The sequence below is a fragment of the Mytilus edulis genome, chromosome 11, assembly GCF_963676685.1.
Source record: "Mytilus edulis chromosome 11, xbMytEdul2.2, whole genome shotgun sequence".
Lineage (NCBI taxonomy): Eukaryota > Metazoa > Mollusca > Bivalvia > Mytilida > Mytilidae > Mytilus > Mytilus edulis.
In genome coordinates, this window is record NC_092354.1 from 45,820,488 (window position 1) to 45,843,213 (window position 22,726).

Here is a 22,726-nt window from a genome sequence, read left to right on the forward strand (position 1 = left end):
ATGTATACATTTCATAAGGTTTCCAATTTATTTTTAACATTGAGAATGGGAAACCAGAATAAGTAAAAGAGGCAATAAGCCCACCAAAGAGCAGATTACAGTAGAAGACCACCTAAAGATCTTCAACACAGCCAGAAAATCCCACACTTTAGCCGATTTAGCTGGCAAATAAATAACTAGATGCCCCAGGGAGCCTGTGTCGCTCACCTGATATTTTTTTTATTTACAATTGATGCATGAAATAATGCAACAGTTATACTTTTGCTTTAGTTTCAAAGATTTAAAAAAAACCTGCATTTTCCCCCTTTATTTTAGTTTTATACTTGTCTACCATGTTGATTGGCAGACAGAGTCTTCTGACCAATTTTCTAAACTTCCCTTTATGCTGATTGTGGTCACGTTTGGTTAGATTTGTCTCAGTTGTTCCAGGAGCAGACTTTTGTCAAAGATAACAAAAATTTACGAAAAAAAAGTTAAATTGTTTTTAAAGGACAATATCTCCTGCCCCGACTGCAGGAGATATTGTCCTTTAAAAACAATTTAACTTTTTTTTCGTAAATTTTTAAACTATTTCAATTCGATGCAAGGTCATGTTACACAATATTATTTAGTTCAGCAGTATGATTAATTGGTAAGAAACAGATGACATAATTTACGTTTGATATGAAAATTTATTCACATTGCAGAATAAAATCATAAATGTTAATGCCTAGTTGAAACTATATCACAAGGTATTTACTAATCTACCTGTCAAAATAATGTTTTTGAAATAAAGATATGAGTATGAAATGTGGATGATGACTTATGCATGAAGACATTTATATTAGACTTTTATTTTTGTTTGTTGATATATAATATTTAAATTAAAAAAAAATAATATTATATTTCTATTTATCCAAATTTATTCGTTGACTTCTTTGCACATCATTCTAGTAAAAACACAAAGTTTGTAAGACAAAATATAATGTAGAATAAATAAATAAATATATTAAATATTTATAATACAAAGATCTGAACACTCTAAAGCCTGAAAGGAAAACAAATAACACTACGTGTTAATCGCAATTCATTGAATGGTAAATCAGTTGATTCAAACAATGAAATATAGTATAAAAGCTACGACCAATGTTGTATAAAGGTTTAAAATTTTTTCTATTATCTCGGATATTATTCTAAAACTATCACACCTGAAGTTCTAAATTTCCGAATTAAGTAGTTTTATTTTTTTCATATTTGCAAAATTTAACCAGTTACAAATAAAATGCATAAAAACCAACATCAAGATATACCATACAGCAAGATGCATCTTTTCAAAATATCCTATGCATTGTTATGTAAAGAAAGAAAAGAACACTGTAAAAGTTCAAACTCATGACAATTATTTAATATAAATATGTAAGTATTTTCTATTAGAAGAGTTCTAAATATTACTTTATATATGCTGCAAGGTATCGCCCAGTTGCTTATAGCGCCCTCACCTGGAGTATGGTACGGGGAGTAGATGTTAGATGCAAGCTGGACCAAACGTAAGACTTGAAAGGTGTTTGTCCGCTTTCTTCTACTAATTTTAAGATATTGAGAGTAATGACTGATTGCTCCGGATTCACAATAATATGTTCGGGTAGGACGTCATGTCTAATTGCATAAAATTGAGAATGGAAATAGGGAATATGTAGAAGAGACAAAACTCCAGTCAGAGAGCAAACAACAGACTGATACTTTGTGAACTAACAAGACTTGAATCCTGGTCAACATTTCAGACTAGTAAAAAGCCGGGTTGATATGATATTATTGTTATTTGTCGTAAGGAAACTGTTTTTCTCAAATTTAAGTTTAAACGAGTGAATTCATATAAGATATATGACGTCCCCTTGAATTGCTTTAAACAAATACAATAATAAATTACATATATGAATGTTACTGCATATTAAGTTTATATAAATGTCGCGTTTACAAAATACTCAAACAATGCAACCACTGTCTGTGACAGAGGAGCGACAGATACCAGAGGGACAGTCAAACTCATAGATCGAAAATAAACTGACAACTCTATGGCTAAAAAAGAAAAGATATACCTACAAATAATAGAATACAATACAGAACACAGAAAAGTAAAAACTTAGCATGACGAACCCCACAGGAAACTTGGGATGATACCAGGTGCTACGGAAGGGTATGCTGATCCTGATCAACATGCGGCACCCGTCGTGTTGCTGATGTTATTACAAACCCGGTAAATACCCTTATTCGGTAGGTCATATCCATGAAAAAGGAAGGGGGTTTTAGTTATGAAATAAGGAACATATCCGATATCATCAGTAAAACGGATAATCCATAACGATAATCTATCAGCTACAACATACCACATTTAATAACCATACTCTATCGATGTATACTCTTCGATTCTATTACATAAGTGCATTAATTTCAAAGCCGAGCAATGCACTGATTCGTTCATTCAGATAAGATAGTCAATGTGAAAGTTTCGACACCATTCAAACTCTGGTTCATGGACAACTTTGAAACACTAAAGCTAATGATCGGAGAGTTTTGAAGAAAGTATATTCTCTTTTGTAAAGTGCTAGACAAAGTATGTTTTCGCGAAAGCAACATACCATCCGTATATACATTGTACAAGACAATCCATGCACTTACATTATACTATAATTAATATTATGGTATCTCATAATTTAAGATATATTATGAAAATTAATAATATTTTAAGAAAGCGTAATGTGTGGTTTATTATTATGAAATCAAATAATTTTGGAAATGTTTATAATGCATCAAGATATTAAAAAATCGATCATATCGTGATAACGATTTTATTGGAATATGTTTTTGATTCGGTAGTCATATCTATCATTTGCTGGTCTCATAAGATAAACACTGACAATGTTTTGAATTTGACATACATAACAATTTATTTAACAATAAACCATTTATTCGTCATTTCTTTTACTTTAAAAAAAATCATAACTAAATAACAGGCAAAGGATACCCAGAGGACATAAAAACCCACAAGTTGAAAATAAACTGACAACACCATGGCTAAAAAAGAAAAAAAAAAACACTCTGAAAACAGTACACAATACAGAAGAATAACAAAACGTAGACAATGGCATGTCCTGATGGGGTAAAAAAATAAATGTGATAACTTGAAATACTTTTTTAAAATTATATCAAGATATGCTTTTTATTTACTAATTCATGATTTAAAACAATTCCTTAAAAGACCTACAATCCATACATTATTATTAAGAAACCAGGCTTATAATTCGATACGCCAAACGGTAATTTCGTTTACATAAGACTTGTCAGTGCCGCTCAGATCACACAGTTTAGATAGCCATACAAGTATATAGTTGGAGAGTATTTTGAACCCCCAAAAATATGTTGTCCCAAATACGCCTTACGTAATATGTGGTTGTAAAATTTGATAATTATTTTTTGTAATAAATAACACAAATGCATATGCGAAAAAAAAATGGATGCAAGAACCCTGCCACATCGATTCTGAGTTTTGTTACTTGTATTTGTTTTATCTAATGGATTAAGCCTTTTTCAACTGATCTTTATAGTTTATTTGTATGTTGTACTGTTAAAACAATTTTTCAGGTATTGGGAGGGTTGGGCGGCAGCCGTCATGTTTAACTCTGTAAAATTGTGCGTGTGCATGTAACGAAGATATAGTGTCCTATCTAACATAAAACGACACTCTAAGAAAACAATTACTTGTTGTACACTACGATGTCAACAACTACAGGTCGACGTTCGGTTCCTAACCATGACCTTAAGGTAACCATGAAAAGGCTTTGCATGACAAATGTTCATAATTAGTATCAGATATATCAACACTTGCTTGAATATAGTTTTGATTGGATATTGATTGCATATTCTGAAATCTTGAAAACCTAATTATTTTTCAATTAGTTTTATCAGTTCCAATATAATATGCGTGGTTTTTTTTTTAAATGAATATAATTTATGTATTATTTTGCTTTTAAAGTCAATTCTTAAACTCTGTCTTCACTTGAAAATTTTGAAAGCAAACCGAAATCCTATGAAGGTAAAGGAACAATGAAGTTTATACCAGTACTAGCTTTTATTAATTTTACTGTGCAGGTTTACACAATAAAACAACATTTGATACAGCACCAGTTTATAAAGATAAACATTTATTGTCTACCGAATTTCGTGATAAAAGGAATCAGTGAACGTTCTCATATACAATGTGCTAGCAATTGCTTATCTCTTTCTACTCCAAATTGCAAAGCATTTACATGGAATGAAACATATAAAACATACACGACCATGGTCAACATAGTGAACAATGATGAGGTTGATGTTCCAATGCAAGCAGAATTTGAGATTTACAATGCTTTCAAAGATGGTAAGTATTTGTGTTTGTCAATAGTTATCAAAGGTACCAGGATTATAATTTACTACGCCAGACGCGCGTTTCGTCTACATAAGACTCATCAGTGACGCTCATACCAAAATATTTATAAGCCAAACTAGTACAAAGTTGAAGAGCATTGAGGATCCAAAATTCCAAAAAGTTGTGAAAAAACATTTGAAGATCAGTCTCATTTGTACAATTGGCACCATAAAACATGTCTGACAATCGGTTAGGCATGAATATTTCCTATTTGATCCATTGCTGTAATCCTCAAAGCTTACGTCTAGAGTCAAATATTTCATTAATTTGCAGGATTATCAGAGTTATTTATGTATACAGGTGTAATACCACCATTGTATACAACCGAATGTGACATACCATGATTTGGTGGTATTACACCTACATAGACGTGTATTGTCATATAAATACTCATCTGATTACCTTAGTGGTCTAATCTTTACCTGATTATCAGAGTTGTTTATGTATACATAGACGTGTGTTGTCATATAAATACTCATCTGATAACTTTAGTGGTCTAATCTTTAGCTTAATTATTATGTTCTACAAAAAAATGTCTTTAAATTAGAGCGTTACATTAATTTACTGAAAGCTTATATCTTACAATAAAATAACGAGCTATGGTTTTATTACAAAATCAAGAAGGTTCAATGGTGGCCTATGTGGGACCGGATCTGCATACCATAAAGATCACACGAGATCACTTCGGTTTCTGATTTGCTTCTAGTTCAAGGCTTTCAATGTAGAACTGTTGCTTAATTTTTGTTTTATTCAAGCAATGACTTTCAATTTGATAGCTTGCACTCATTTATGGTCAAAAACGACTTTTCAGTTTTTACACACAAAAAAAAAGGAAAGTTTAAAGCAAAGAGAGAGTGAAAAATATAGCAGACGCCGATATAGTGCTCTATTGGGGTTATTTTACGTAATCATTATAGCATATATTATATATTTCTGATAAGTCACGTATAAGTCCAATAATATTTAAGTTGATAACAAAATCCAAAATTTATATATTTTAATTAAATAATATAATGTAACAGATATGTCTGCACGTGCAGTCTATGATGCTGTCACGATGATGGGATTTAATTTACCCTAAAAATATTGAGGTATTATAATTCATTATTTTCTTCAAATCAATATTCTGAATTTAGGTTGCTCAGACAAAGGCTATTACTACGACCTTCCCTCAGATACGTGTTTAAAAATGTTTGTGGACAGCCACGGGAAAACCTGGGAGGATGCAAGGAACCACTGTCAAAGGGATGGTGGAGATTTAATTAGCATGACCACAATGGCAAAATGGAATTTTGTCACACATTTTACGAGTTGTAAGTATACCATTACATAAGTTTTATCTCTTTCGATAGTATTAAAAAGTTTTGAACTAAATTTAAACATAGGATGTCCGATCTTAAAGAACAGTCAATTATGAAAAGCATACAGTGTAATCTATTATAGGACCTTGAGGGCACTAGCAACGGTATTTGAATATAAATATATTACACCTGCGTTTCAAACGACATATTGCAACCCCTAAAGAGTAAATATGGATAAGAAATTTCTTTGAAATAGCATTTAAACCTTTGTCAAAGTGGATCAACGTCTGGTCATGATGAATAAGTTAAATAAGTATTCCTCGTGTAAAAAGATAGACACACTGCCTGCGTGTTAAGATTCATTGTTTTTCAAAGGCAGTATAATTTTCCCGACCTTTGTCAAGGACGATTACTTGTCTGGTTTTAGGTTGCTGACCAGCCAGTGACAGGCATTGTAATCATGTTAAGAACGATAACAAATTAGTTATATGTATACACTAGGAAGTTCTTGTAAGAAATGCCGCCTGTGCTTAAGGTTTTGCAACAGATCAGCTACAAATTCATCAACAGTTACAACAAGGGTTTTTAATGTGCATAGAGCCTCGCATAATAAATATACTAAATGTAACGTCCCGTCCCCACTCAGAGCAGAAATGGCTGCATAATTGTACATCTCTCGTAGTCATATGGACGCCATACTTTTGTAAAGGATTTACTGCAAGTCGATTAAAGACAGGTCTTCACCATATTTCCATTCCTTAGTCACATTTGAAGCAACCATTGCCGAATTTAATTTCAAAACTTACTATTTGCATTTATTTATTTGTATTTGTTCTTGTTCGACATGCACGACATATTATCAACTTGGCATAATAGCAATCACACTCAATGTATTGATCAATTGAGTAACTGAACTGCTAGTATTCGGACCATAGAAATCAACACTCTAATGAGTTATATTATAAAGAAGTGTTTCGTCACTATGTCAAAACTATTTTACTCCTTTGTCAGATATAAATTATGTTTCTTTCTAATGCCTAGGTCAATTGTGATATATGTTCAAAGAAATAAAGCATTTTTTATTTTTGGTTTGCTCAAATAGTTTGCTATAAAACTATGGGGAACCCACTATTATTTTTTAATATAACGGATGTGTCGTTCGTTGATATACTCTAAAGTTTGGTTTTTCAGGTACCATGGACTTTCCCCCTTTCTAATTTGAATTGAGATTGGTAGTTATGAAGACTTTTCTATGTTTCCCTCCCTCCGGACTGCACACAAAGTCAAATAATTGATAGTCAACGCTACAAAAGAACCGAAACAGTTGAAAAGCTTATAATAAAAAGTCTACGGACCACTGGTTCTGACGGAACACTTTCTTCATGATTACTAAACTTATTACTGACAATTTAAAAAACGTTAGTTATAAACTTGTTTTTACCAAAATAGGAATTATTGACGTGATGATACCCTCTATTACTGATAGTCCATCAGCAATGTTATATATTTACAGGTATGTCGAATCTCTGGATTGGCCTTAAAGAGGAAAGATGGGTAACAGATGAAATATTCGAGTATCTATTTAATGTTACAGTACAGTTGAATAGGTATGACCATGATTTCCAGAATGATCCTGACCAATCTTGCGGAACATTTATACCAAATGTTGGTGTGTATGACGAAAGTTGTAATATTCGCGAAAGGCAGAGTTATATGTGTGAAATACTGGTTTAATTGAAATTTCTTTGCTTGACTAAGGACTTTTTTAAATATTTAAATATCTTATTTCAATTTTGAAGATATAAAAGGTTCAGGGCAGGGTAATGTGAAGTTATCTGAATAACACCTTAAATGTCACACACATGTACAAGTCAAATGTCGGTTATCAATCGTGTGTCTGTGAATCATAATCTACTGAAGAATATTAGTGAAGAACAATACTCTGCGCGATTAGCATATACAAAAACAGGTCAATATTCGTGATTGTGTGTATAAGATGAAATTAGTAAGAGGAAATTACTAGCATTAGTCACGCGGACTACTTTAATTTTGATGTAAACGTGATTCATGTAATAAATAAGTTGATGTGTAATACACAATGCATGTACTTCTATAAACCAAAAGATGTGCTTAAACAGTGGCGGATGCAGGAATTTTCGAAAGGGGGGGTGCTAGCCCAGGGCAAAGGGGGGTGCAGGGGGGGGGGGGGTGCAAACATATGTCCCGATTCAAATGCATTGATCGGCCAAAATAAAGGGGGGGTGCGGACCCCCGGAACCCCCCCTCTGGATCCGCCACTGGCTTAAACAATACATTGTCCGCTGTATTAATGGCGGGTAAAGCGCTAATAGCAGAAGACGTTTACCCTGTCGACAACCTTGTCTCGCTTCTTTTTTTGACGTTATACAATCCTCTCAGACTTTATTTGTATTCTTGTAGCGTATTTTTAAAATTGTTAAACGAGATGTTAGCTGCTTGCCATTTTCAGATTAATATCAAAATAATACATCTAGATAATTCATCATAAAAGCGTACATTTTATGTATAGTCTGACCTAAAGAAATAAAAAATAAACCTGTATCCTAGACACAAAACACAAACAACGAACGTACAACAGACCAGACATACAATGCAATGTCTATTTCAACCACACAAAGTATCACACATCTTGATATATATGTTTTTAATGATCTGTGACTTTCAATACTGTGAAGCTTGACTTAAATTGAACTTTATAAAACCAATTTACAACGAAATTCAAATGAACGCATAACAAATATGGAATAATATTAAAATTTCAATTCTTCATTGAGAGTGCTTTCCTTTTTAATTTAATTGTCAAATACATGTTTTGATAAGCGTATAATGCATTAAATAAGCTCCAAAACACACAACAAACTTTGAAATCTGGTCAAAACATATAACTTGCTATTCAATGATATGACTTTTACCGTGTGAGCTGTGCCTTAAGTCATAGCAAAAGACTCCATGGGTCTAGGACCTTTGGTATAGGTTGATGGCTTAAACTGTCTTTTAAAAATACTTTATTGGGAATTATACCCCTTTCATACTTGGAAAATCGTACGGTCGTTAAGTATAAAAGTTGCTTTGAAGACTCAAACATTTTTTACTAGAAAACAGCCAAACAAAGAAATATCAAAATCTAAAGTATGACAATGACGTTCGACCTATATTATAAAGTTACGGTCCAATGTTATCATATATAAAGACCATATCTCTTTACAACTTGCAGTTTATGTGATTCCTCTGCATACCAGTACATAAAATATTCAAGTGGAAATAATTCCTATTATAATTCAATGGTCGGATTGCTTTCATTAAAAATATTTAAAACTGCGACATATTGCAAGGAACATATAAAAAAATAACATTTGCCGCTAACTCTTATATTTTATAATGAATAGCAATAATAACGTTAAAAATTGACTTTAAATAGTTTAGTTAAACGTGTAATGACTGTTAGTTATAATAGTCCCTACGTTTATTCCTCCATAGCGTTCAAATGTTATGTGTAGTACGTTTCCAATCAGATTTAGTACAAATAAGTGTTTTTGATGCTTGAATTATTTTAATCAACTAGTGCTAGGTTGAGACCCCAGGGAATAGCAAGCTAAGTATTAGATTCATCTGTAAAATCAACGATTTAATATGGTCCCAAATGACTTTTAAAATGTTTATATATCACTCAGAAAGCTCCAAATTATCTTCCTTGGCCAAAAAATGCAATATTGAAATTGAAATAACTTTATTAAGGTAGTGCCCAACACTTTCACTAAAATTAAGGTAGATTCATGGTATACCGCCATCTTGGATTGAACAATCACAGTAAAAAATCGGTCTAGTTATTTGCCTAAATCTGCAAATTTGAAGACAGATTTGCAATTTATTGGTTAGACTGTTTAATAATATAAAGAAAACTTGGCAATTTATTGTATAATCCAAAATATTTAAACAAATATAATTTTTCTTGCTTTTAAAATCATTTTTTTTCAAACGAGCCATTTAAGGGAAGATAACTCTTTTAGTAAAAAATTTATACTGGACAGATAGGGAATTTTTTTCTTTTTACTTGTAGCAAGAAAACAAGTTCGGTGACACCATTTTTTCTTTTTATTTTCTTAAAACATATTACAAAACCTATCTTTTCACAATTTTTTTCAAAATTCTATCTCATAGATTTTTTTTTATGCACACAAATGTGTTTTCCCATGAACAATCTAACCAAATTTAGGCAATTTTCAACGACTCATAGCTTGAAAAATAGCACGGTGACCCCTCCTTTTTATTATATATTTGAAAAGAGCTTATTAAAATCTTCATTCTGGCTAAGTATAAGAAAATTCTGTCTCAAAAAATATTTACTTATGATCTACCTTAAATTGGCTCGTTTATTTTTCATAAAATTTTGACAACTTATTTACTTTGACCCTTTTACAAAAATATAAAAAAATCAAAAAATTTGAACCAAGCGTTTTACCAGAAAAACTACACTGGTTATATAGCAGTTTGACAAACACTAATTTTGATCATTGTGAAGCTTTATATTGCCTTCACAAGGCAACGTCATTAGAACGTTTAGCTGATATTACAGAGTTATCTCCCTGTAGTGTTAGGTACCACATATAGCTCTTTGGTGATTTTTTTTTCAATTATTTTTCAAATAAATTGCTCTTATACTTTTAAAACTATTGTAAAATTTAAGCGATTTCTGTAATTTAGTTTTTTTTTAATTCGATATTAGCTAATCAGAAAAAAAAGTACCTTTATAAAAATGCATGCTTTTTTTTCGAAGGGAGATTGTGAGGTTTAATGAACGGTGACCCCATATTTTTATTTTATTTTTCTATGATGTAAAGGATTAAGTTTATTCATAGACAAAAAAGCGAAATCCTATATTAAAAAAAAACAAAAGATTTATATCCACGAGCCTCCTTAGGTAAATAAATCAAGAGAAGTTAGAACGAACGAAATTTATAAAGTATATTTTTATTCATAAAAAAACCTAAAAAAAATGTGAACTTTAAATAATCTACCTCAGTAATTGCATCATGTACTGCAGATTTAAAAAAAAACCAAATGCCTTCGAAATTGTGGAAACAGAACAGAAAGAAACATTGTTGTAAAAAATAGCAACTTTCACACATACACATTTTATAATGTTGACGGAAATCGTAATTATCCTTAACTTAGCCAATGCTAAAAATACGCCAATAGTTAATCTATGTAAGAATCAAGAAATTTTGAAAAAAAAAAATTAAATAAAACAGGACCAAAAACACAAAGTATGACATAACCATCCGATTTTTAAGGTACCCTTATTCTGAATTTAGTTGGTCTTTCATTTCTGTGTATTCAAGAAATTTCTAAAAAAAACTTTTGGTAAGTATGATTGGGAATTACGGAGTTCACTCTCCTTTATTGTTAATTTCTAATGTTTTTCACCCCAAGTCAATCTTGAATTTCAAGAAATGGACACTAAAACTAATGTCATATTCGTGCACGATCTAGCATTTTTAATAAAAAAGAAATGTCAACTTGAGAAGGGTGTTGTTTGTCATGTTTCCACCACTGCTTGATTTTTAAGTCAGATTGGCACTGAATACTTGCTAGTAAACTATAATTGTGCCAATTAAGGCATGACGTGTGATACTTTATTGCAGACGACACTATCACCAACTTAGTCTCGGTTCTTTTTGGAGTTTATGCAATTCCTTTCTAGTTGTAATATGGAATCTTTTATTAACTTACGAGATTTGAACAAAGGGAAACTGTTTTCATTTTTTAAATTGTTATAAAAATATTACCATTGGAAAAATAACAGTCATTTAGCGTCCTTTTTATTAATAGTCTAACCTACAAAACAGATGTAAATAAACCTGGACATAAATTACACACAAGTCAGCACACGTACTTCACACCTTCTATCTACAAAATAAGCAAAGACTGTTTCAAATATTTCAGGTTTTATCTCGACATAATTGCTTTATATGATCTTTTACCTTCAATTGAACGTTATAAAATTTATTTATAACAAAATTCATCAAATCATCAAATCAACGAACAATGTGGTATATTAAGGTACAAACCATTATAAAAACAGATTTTTTAATGCTTTTTTTGTTCAATCTATCAATATATCTTTGCGACTAATTATAAAATCAAATTACGAAAGAAATAATCGGATCATCTATAATCTTCAATGAATTATTTCTATCTTACTTCATTGTTCAAAATTGCCTTGTTTTGTTATTTGTGTATGACGATGACCTTTTAGTTATAAAAGTCACTGCGTGTGTTCATCCATAGCGTTAAAATTGTATGGTTAGTACGTTTCTAATCAGAATAATCACGATAAGTGCATCGGAGGCTTGAAATGTTTTTTTTTTTTTTTATTTTCAATTTATTTATTTTAATTAACTAGCGCTAGGTCAATACCGCTTGAGTTCTGCTAGTCCCCGGGGATTTCGCAACATGGGTAATCAATGCTTCAGTACAGAAATGAATTAAAGAAACAAAAGCCACAGTATTCCCTCACATATAATGATGATTATGTAAAACATGCTCAGGAACTAAATCAAGCAGAGTTGAACTAACATTTATCCTGTGTGACTGTCATATAAGTGATAGTTTTTTAAATCCATTTTTTATATAAGTATATGTCTGTTATCAGTCGGGACAATGATAATTGCATTCTTATGATGTTTAAAGTTGTGATTTTACCATTTGACTTTCCGTTTTTAATTTTCCTTTAAGTAGGGTATTCTTGTTGATTTACTTGTTACTCGCCTTTTAATGTTACGTTTGCTGATAATGTTAAATAGTGTTTACATATTAATTGCTGTCAAATGTTTGGATTATATCATTCGTGATTAAGATAAATCAACAGAAGCAGTTAAAACGAACGACATTTAAAACGTATATTTGCTTCCCTTAAAAAACACACACATCAACCGGTAGAACCAGCAATTTAGAGACAAAATATAATTGTTTTATCACAGCAATTGCATCATGTTCACTGTTCTTTTTTTTTTTAACTAAAGCCTTTGAAATTATTGAAACAAAACAAAAAGAAACCCGAAAGAGCGTCTATGATTTTTGTCATGTTAATATATACGGAAAGTTTACATTTAGATACAAATAAGGTGGGAAAGCGGCTGTACATCACTAAAGTTGTCTAGATCCAATTATGGTGGGACCTGCTCATTGAATAGATTCAATTTAATCAAACACCATACAATAATCCCAGTTCTTAAGGAACTATCTATGTATAAAAGAAACACAAAAAAAAAAGCTTAAAGCCAAAGCACATGACTAAAAAATAAAAAAAATTGTAAAAACCTTATCATAGAACAGTAACGGAATATATAAGCACAGATACAAGTTTAATGTATACATTGTATCATCAAAAACAAACTAGTCATTAACAGTAATATTCATAAAAACAAACAAAAAAGAATAATACAGTAGGTTATTAACCCGATAAACAATGTCAGTATCCATAATCTATACTTGAAGACCATTGTGCATTATCTTTGAAGTTGATACGGAATATTTATCAACACGATCTTGGTACCTTCCGATGAAGTTTTTCAGAAAAAAGACGAGATGTTCTTTGGCAGACACCTGTTTCGTCAATTTCTGCTGAGACACTCTTGACAATTTACAAAGTATAAGAAAGAGCTATGCATATCCCATATGCAGAAGAAATTGGTACATTTCTATTAAATTGGGGAAAATTGAAAATTTCAAAATTAAAATCGTCTCACTTGTTATAAATTCTTGTACTGAGATGACTATGTATGTCAAATTTAAGACATAAGTCCAAACATGAAGCGGGGAAGCCGTGTCTGTTATTCTGAGATATATATTAATGAAACCTTGTAGGAAAAATTCGTATTATGAATATAAAATTAGATAACCTATTTTCCTTGATCTACTTGTGTTTGATAATATGAGATCGGTAAGGAGAGGCGCACAGTTTGATCCCAAAGGAATCCTGACAATTTGATGCAAAAAATACTCTCAATTTCACTAAATATGTTTCAGTAAGAATCTCCAGCATTACTTGTTCCTCTGTGTAGCATGTCCTACTTTTTTTAAAGGTTTTGTCGAATGAATCTGACGGGTAAATTTTTGGTTGTTTTTTTCCTCGATTATCCTAATTAACTTTTATAAATTAATATAATAAACTAATCATAGATACCGAAATAAATTTTGTATATACGCCAGACGCGCGTTTCGTCTACAAAAGACTCATCAGTGACGCTCGAATCCCAAAAAGTTAAAAGGGCCAAATAAAGTACGAAGTTGAAGATTATTCAGGACCAAAATTCCTAAAAGTTTTGCCAAATACAGCTAAGGTAAATTATGTGAAAAAAATTTCAATTGCATTAAAAAAACGAACATGCCAAAGGTTTTCTTCCCAAATATTATATATAAAAATTATTCGTAATCTAACATTTCACACTACTGACAGTGACTGGATGCATTTGTTACATAATTGTTTGTTTAGATAGGGATTAAGATATTAAGATTATAACAGAATGTTTACTGCTTTAAGTCTATTTTTGACATTTTTACCTAAAATGTCGTACACACACCGTAGTCATACTTCGATTTTGTGTGGCTGTGAGAGCTTAAGCTAGCTATACAATCAGGTTTAATCCACTATTTTATACATCAGAAAATGTCTTCACCAAGTAAGGTATATGACAACCATTCGTTTGTTGTTTTCGAGCTTTCGCTTTGCCTTTTGATAACGACGTTTTTTAATTTTCTTCGGAGTTAGGAACTTTTGTTAATTTCACTTCATGCATAATTATGGTTTTCAAAAATGTATCGTACAGCCAATTCTTTTAAAATTTAATCAACTTGGTACAGATAGAAGCAGGATTGTGCAATGAGTAAAGTATGTATCTCTACATACAGAGTGCATCACACTCACTTTAAATGAAACAGCGGACAACTAGTTCTCATTTTGACAGGACGTGGTCGCAAACGTGTACATCCTTCACAGCCAAACGAACACCTATTTTGTTGGCTATGGTTTATTGTTAAAACATATCCGTTTCACAGATGAAAGCAGATATGTTTTCAAATGTCGTGACAACGATCCTGGTGACTTTTCCAAGACCTTTCGAATTAGACTTATTACCGGGATGGAGTTACAGGAGAACCATGACGAGTGCCACATAGGGAGTTTAATCTGTTAATCCCCTCGAGAATACCGAGACCACCATCTGTTTTTGTTTGGGTTCGTGTTGCTCGGTCTTCCGTTTTATAAGTTGTGTTTTGAGTACTTTTGTTTCTCTGTTGGTCTTTTCTGTCATTTTCCTATGATGAATTTGATTGTCATTTTTGTATAATTTGTCTATCTTGTAAGGGATAAAACACTGAAAGAAAATCATAATAAAAACAGCGTACAACCAAACATCTCAGCGCAAACAGGAAACATGAGATTCGTACGAGTGTTAATTTTAATAATGCTTACTGTTCCTGTGTATCCAATACAGCGCAATACAAATTTGATAGATATCCAGTTTTCAAAGATAAGCATCTACTGTCGACATAGTTTTGTGAAGCTAGGAAGTAGTGCAGTAATGCATTTGTTTTGCAAAGCATCTGACGTGTGCTTTATAGATATATTGATTAGCGTAAATGGTTTCATTGTTCAATATTAGTGGCTAATCATATCGGTATCAAATTTCCTCCAGCAGAGTATATATTATTCAGATATTTGTTGAAACGTTACATATTGTCACATAAAACGGCATGTTCTATCATTTGTTTTGAAAGAAAATGCAATTACTTATTTACGTCCAACATATCTCATTCCAATAGAAACCATTACGGTAAAAACACCAAACAATAATATGTTTAAGTGATTCGTTCTATTAATGTCAATATGAAGATGATAATACAGAAATAGTTTCCTCTAGCAAAGCATCTGTATATGATGTATGCCTCTATTGATCATAATATATCATTTGTTTTTGAAATAAGATGCACTCTCTTATTTACGGTTATCATATCTCTTCCAATATATACTACTGTTGAAATAAGCAACTTTAATGTCTATGTGGTTACATGAGTCTAATATATAACACGCCTTGTAATCCAAGGGGGGGGGGGGGGGGCTTGATAACGATACAAACGGAAATGTGTTCAACAGTGTATGAAAAGATTACAGCTAGGTTGAAGCCTTTAACTTTTAACAGTTGTTCTAAATATACAATAAACATAGTCTTTATCAAAACAGGTAATATGATAGGTGATACTAGAACACTATAATCAGATGTAATCAGAGTTTCGGAATTTGCCCATGATACGTGTCCACAAATTTTAAATCTTATGTGTAAGAAATCTTTATTTAAAGTCTGGTTGCATAAATACATAATAACAAGGAACATGGGCTCTTAAGAGCCCTTTAAACGGCTGATATTGATAAACAAAACATATCATGATAACTAGAGGCTCTAAAGAGCCTGTGTCGCTCACCTTGGTCTATGTGCATATTAAACAAAGGACACAAATGGATTCATGACAAAATTGTATTTTGGTGATGGTGATGTGTTTGAAGTTCTTACTTTCTGAACGATTTTGCTTCTTACAATATTATCTATAATGAACTTTGCCCATGAGTAACAGAGAACTATATTTGGTAAAAATTTACATAAATTTACCAAATTAATGAAAATTGTTAAAAATTGACTATAAAGGGCAATAACTCCTTAAGGGGTCAATTGACCATTAAGGTCATGTTGACTTATTTGTAGATCTTACTTTGCTGAACATTATTGCTGTTTACAGTTCATCGCTATCTATAATAGTATTCAAGATAACCAAAAACGGCAAAATTTCTTTAAAAATTACCATTTGGAGGGCAGCAACCCAACAACCAGTTGTCCAATTCATCTGAAAAATTCAGGGCAGATAGATATTGACTTGATTAACAAATTAACTTCTTGTCAGATTTGCTCTAAATGCTTTGGTTTCATAGTTATAAGCCAAAAACTGCATTTTACCCCTATGTTCTATTTTTAGCATAGGCGGCCATCTTAGTTGGTTGACCAAGTCATGCCACACATTTTTTAAACTAGATACCCCAAAGATGATTGTGGCCAAGTTTGGATTAATTTGGCCAAGTAGTTTCAGAGGAGAAGATTTTTGTAAAAGATTACTTTAATTTACAAAAAATGATTAAAAATTGACTATAAAGGGCAATAACTCCTACACGGGTCAACTGACCATTTTGGTCATGTTGACTTATTTGTAGATCTTACTGTGCTGAACATTATTGCTGTTTACAGTTTATCTCTACCAATAATAATATTCAAGATAATAACCAAAAACAGCAAAATTTCCTCAAAATTACCAATTCAGGGGCAGCAACCCAACAACCGATTGACCGATTCATCTGAAAATTTCAGGGCAGATAGATCTTGACCTAATAACATTTTTATCCCTGTCAGATTTCCTCAAAATGCTTTGGTTTTTGAGTTATAAGCCAAAAACTGCATTTTACCCCTATGTTCTATTTTCAACCGTGGCGGCCATCTTGGTTGGTTGACCAGGTCAAGCCACACATTTTTTAAACTAGATACCCTAAAGATGATTGTGGCCAAATTTGGATTAATTTGGCCCAGTAGTTTCAGAGGAGAAGATTTTTGTAAAAGATTACTTTAATTTACGAAAAATGGTTAAAAATTGACTATAAAGGGCAATAACTCCTAAACGGGTCAACTGACCATTTTGGTCATGTTGACTTATTTGTAGATCTTACTTTGCTGAACATTATTGTTGTTTACAGTTTATCTCTATCTATAATAATATTCAAGATAATAACCAAAAACAGCAAAATTTCCTCAAAATTACCAATTCAGGGGCAGTAACCCAACAACCGATTGACCGATTCATCTGAAAATTTCAGGGCAGATAGATCTTGACCTGATAAACATTTTTATTCCATGTCAGATTTGCTCTAAATGCTTTGGTTTTTGAGTTATAAGCCAAAAACTGCATTTTACCCCTATGTTCTATTTTTAGCCGTGGCGGCCATCTTGGTTGGTTGACCGGGTCAAGCCACACATTTTTTAAACTAGATACCCCAATGATGATTGTGGCCAAGTTTGGTTTGATTTGGCCCAGTAGTTTCAGAGGAGAAGATTTTTGTAAAAGTTAACGACGACGGACGACGACGGACGACGACGGACGACGGACGACGACGACGACGACGGACGCCGGACGCAAAGTGATGGGAATAGCTCACTTGGCCCTTCGGGCCAGGTGAGCTAAAAAAAGATACATAAGCAGCACAAACAAACAGACACACAGACAGCCCATATATATATATATATATCAATACAAAGATAACACATGCAAAATAAAAGCTATCATAAAAGTGTAATAAATGAATACGCTTCCATAAATTCGAACATCCTGCACAATGAAAAAACTTAAGCTCTTACAAATCGATGGTATGATACTAAACCCCTAACGGGAAGGATTGTGCCTGATGTTCATATGATGAAATCATAATCTTTCAGTCAGTTTAATTGAAGTCTGGAGCTGGCATGTCAGTTAACTGCTGGTAGTCTGTTGTTATTTATGTATTATTGTCATTTTGTTTATTTTCTTTGGTTACATCTTCTGACATCAGACTCGGACTTCTCTTGAATTGAATTTTAAATGTACGTATTGTTATGCGTTTACTTTTCTACATTGGCTAGAGGTATAGGGGGATGGTTGAGATCTCATAAACATGTTAAACCCCGCCGCATTTTTGCGCCTGTCCCAAGTCAGGAGCCTCTGGCCTTTGTTAGTCTTGTATTATTTTAATTTTAGTTTCTTGTGTACAATTTGGAAATTAGTATGGCGTTCATTATCACTGAACTAGTATATATTTGTTGAGGGGCCAGCTGAAGGACGCCTCCGGGTGCGGGAATTTCTCGCTACATTGAAGACCTGTTGGTGACCTTCTGCTGTTGTTTTTTTATTTGGTCGGGTTGTTGTCTCTTTGACACATTCCCCATTTCCATTCTCAATTTTTTCTCATTACCTTATTTACCAGCTTCTTGATAATTATTTCTTGTTACCAATACTATCAAAAACAAGTTATAAAGATACAACATATGACAGAAGAGAGGAACATGCAAACTGATAAGTCGAAAAATAAACTGATCGAAAAAGTCTGAAAACGCCATGACTAAAGAGTAAAATACCCACAGACACACAATAGAACACAAAACACAAAATAGAAAACTTAAGACTGAGCAACACGAACCCGACCAAATTCTGGGTTGATCTCACGTGGTCCGGAAGCGTAACTTGTATGTTTATATTATATATGTTGCACATTTATAAAATTAGACAATGCAATTTTTCATAGAAACTCATTTTATGGCTTAAATTATGTAACATTTACTATGCAGTTTCATGAATAATTTTATCATAGAATGGAAAGTTAATATACACATCTATTCTTTTCAAAGGTCAACATATAGGACTGTGCAGCATATTTTCAACATGTAAATGTCTCTAACTTCAAAGACTTCCAACTTCTGTAAAGAAGTATGCACATCCTTTGCCTCAACTTTTGGTCTTCGTCAGAATTCAATTTGTGCACTCTTCATGTGTATTTATACTGGTAAAGTTCCCAAGTTGTGTCTCTGTGATGTGAAACATAGAGGTCATATTTAGGTGCCAGAATGTAAAAAAAACAAAATATCTATGAATATTATATATTTTGCCAAAAGATGCGTGGTTTTCCGCGTATAGTTTCTGTTTTTCCCTCCGTTTTAGTTTGTAGCACGGATTTTTTTTTCTCAATCGATTTATGACGTTATACTGCTGTTACCTTTGTTTGTAACAGCCGTATTTACAAAGAGCAACTGCTACTACATGTAGCACTAATTCATATATAAAAATCTTGAAAAACACTTATTATTTTATTAGAATCAATTAAGAAAAGATATCACTGGTTGCGCTCTTTTACTTTTTTTACGTCATATTTAACATCCCAACCTCAGTTTCACTTTTCAAAGAATTAAAAAAAAAAGACTTGTTATTATTGGCGAGACCCCGGTGCATGTGTTCTGGCATGACATCCATAGAACTGTATTTCACTTCTCTGATGACAAATTAAACGTATCAGAATAAGCTTACTCAGATTTGCTCTAAATGCTTTGGTTTTTGAGTTATAAGCCAAAAACTGCATTTTACCCCTATGTTCTATTTTTAGCCATGGCGGCCATCTTGGTTGGTTGACCGGGTCACCAGACACAGTTTTTAAACTAGATACCCCAATGATGATTGTGGCCAAGTTTGGTTAAATTTGGCCCAGTAGTTTCAGAGAAGAAGATTTTTGTAAAAGTTAACGACGCCGGACGACGACGGACGACAGACGACGGACGACAGACGACGGACGACGGACGCCAGACGCCAAGTGCTGAGAAAAGCTCACTTGGCCCTTTGGGCCAGGTGAGCTAAAAAGAGACAAAAAATTGTTTCAACACATTTTTAAAGAGAGGCGAAGGATACCAGAGGGACAGTAAAGCTCATAGATCGAAAATGAACTGACAGCGCAATTGCAAACAAAACAAAAACACACAGACAAAAAAAAGTACACATGACACAAAATAGAAACCCAAAGACAAACAAACACGAAATCCGCCAAATTATAGGGTGATCTGAGATGCTCAAAAAGAGTAAGTAGATCCTGCTCCACATTTTGCACCCATCGTGTCACTCAGATCATTACGAACCCGGTTTATAGTCTTATTTGGAGTTATCCTCAGATATCTATTGCGCAGTAAAAATTAAATCAGCAAACTTCCACATAGAAAATTCGGAAACTGCCAAGGAAACATAAGCCGCCATTGACACTATAACTGTAATCATGGTAATGGATAGTTTAGCGTCAGAAACTGCAAATAGTACAAAAGAAAAATAAGTCGTAATTGACATTGATACTGCAATTATAGTCAAGCGAAAGAAACTTCAGATAGTGCAAAGTCAACTTCAGCCAGTTTTGACACTATCACTTTAGTGACTAGTCAAGTGTCGGAAACTTCCAATAGTTCAAAGGAAAAATTAGTTGCCATTGACACTATTACTACAATGAATGAACAAATGACAGAAACTTAACATAATACATGTTCAATTGAAAAATCAATCGGTATTGACACTACAACATGTCGGACATCAGCTCAAAAACGCTTTACCCAATTTACATAAAACGTTGGTGATAAGTTTATATATATTGACGTGATATCCCTTTTCTTTAATACATTTAAAATTTAAAGTTTCCTAGTAATGGGGTTTTATTCATAAAAAGGGCGATTTTCTCGTTTTCGGACAGTACTTCAATATATACACATGAAAAAAAATGATTGAAATATAAAAAAACACTCTTTATTTTTTTGTGATATAATTTGGTAAAATAGAACTAGTTAAACATAATTAAAGTATCACCTGAGTTTAATCGATAAATATCGACTCGATAAGTTTTTATCTGCACATGCAACTACTGTAACCGTAAACAGCAAAACAGATGTGTGTATCCTCATTGTTTTCAACACTTGAAATAACCAAGTTTTTAAAGTTCTGTGATTGACATCTTGTAATCATGGTAATGGGTCCTTGACAACTACAGCAAGATGGCAGATTATCAGCATAAGAGAAGCAGGGATGCCGCTTTAACAACTGCACGTATTGTTGGTCATCACCATTTCACTATAAGTCGTTTTGAGAATAAAATCAGACAATAAACGCTGTTAAAAACCTTCCGAGATACCATTTGCTAGAGAAAATCAAGCATAATGAATGTTGGTCAGAAGGAAACCCATTGCATACAAGACAATCCGTAAAAGAGAGTGGTGGCAATACAGGAGCCTTTTTACAAGAACTGTTCTAGATGTTAATGTCGGTTTCTGTAAAATCCGCCGTTTCATATGTAGTCAAAATTCACGCACCTCAACCTGGTGCACTTTTGTTGTGTATAATATTTCTATTGTATTGTTTATTTGCTGTGTTTTTATATCGTCCAGGACATTCATAAAGCATAAATTTAACACATGTTTGCAAGGCAGCTAAAATAAATGGTGGGGTTTCAGCTTCAGTACATATCATAGTCACACAGTGTAGGTTTGTTTTAAAATTTTGCTACCCTTTACTACCGTTTTTTTCATTTCAATAATATATCTCATTAAGCTCGATTATAATTGGTCCTAATTGGGCGACTAATTAACACATTATTGGATTTCTACAGAACGAAAAAAACACCTTACCGCAGTTGAGATTACTTTAATAGCGCGGGATTAAAAAATAAATAATACGCAGTCATCACCAGTAAGATTGACGTGTTGTCAGATGCTGCATTTTGATAAAATGGAGCGCTCTCTGCTCTTTAACAACCCTTGTAACCATTCGGTTTTAAAAGTTCCAACGCTTAATTTCTGTCTTTCCGCTTGATTTTATTTGTTTATTGGCTGTCTTAATTACCCGTCATTTTTATAGAAGCCCTTACATATTTAGATGATTAGCTTGTTTTCTAAGATCACTAGTTAATCAAACCAGGTCTGTCAATATGCATTACGTTTTACCTCATTTCAGCATCCCTACAATTTACAAGCCGGTTCAAGTCCAAGTACGGTGCTTGCATATGATACAAAAATTAAACTGTTATGTAAAATTTTCAGTTTAATCAAGTCAAATACATATTTCCCATAACACTTGTCATCAATTACTCCGAAGGTAAAGTCAACTTGAAATGCATATATAATGTTGGCAACAAGTTCAATTTTAAGAAAACCTGCACCTTATGCATGCTGACGTAATCGTTACTTAAATTTCATCATTTACACCTTCTGGTATGCATATTAAATTTGTTTTTTCATTTTTATTTTTTGTGTCTATTGTTTGATAGATACAAGTTTACAGTGAAACATACAATAAAAATAACAAA